The sequence below is a fragment of the Convolutriloba macropyga genome, unplaced genomic scaffold, assembly GCF_964194025.1.
Source record: "Convolutriloba macropyga unplaced genomic scaffold, txConMacr16.3 SCAFFOLD_4838, whole genome shotgun sequence".
NCBI classification, from domain to species: domain Eukaryota; kingdom Metazoa; phylum Xenacoelomorpha; order Acoela; family Convolutidae; genus Convolutriloba; species Convolutriloba macropyga.
The window spans coordinates 5001-5362 of record NW_027451822.1 but is presented as its reverse complement, the minus strand read 5'-3'; positions in this window follow the sequence as shown (position 1 = coordinate 5362).

Here is a 362-nt window from a genome sequence, read left to right as displayed (position 1 = left end):
AGCTAGCTCAAGCTCAAGCTAGCTAGCTAGCTCAAGCTCAAGCTCAAGCTAGCTAGCTCAAGCTCAAGCTCAAGCTAGCTAGCTAGCTCAAGCTCAAGCTAGCTAGCTAGCTCAAGCTCAAGCTAGCTAGCTAGCTCAAGCTCAAGTAGCTAGCTAGCTCAAGCTCAAGCTCAAGCTCAAGCTAGCTAGCTAGCTCAAGCTAGCTAGCTAGCTCAAGCTCAAGCTAGCTAGCTAGCTCAAGTTCAAGCTAGCTAGCTAGCTCAAGCTCAAGCTAGCTAGCTAGCTCAAGCTCAAGCTAGCTAGCTCAAGCTCAAGCTAGCTAGCTCAAGCTCAAGCTAGCTAGCTAGCTCAAGCTCAAGCTC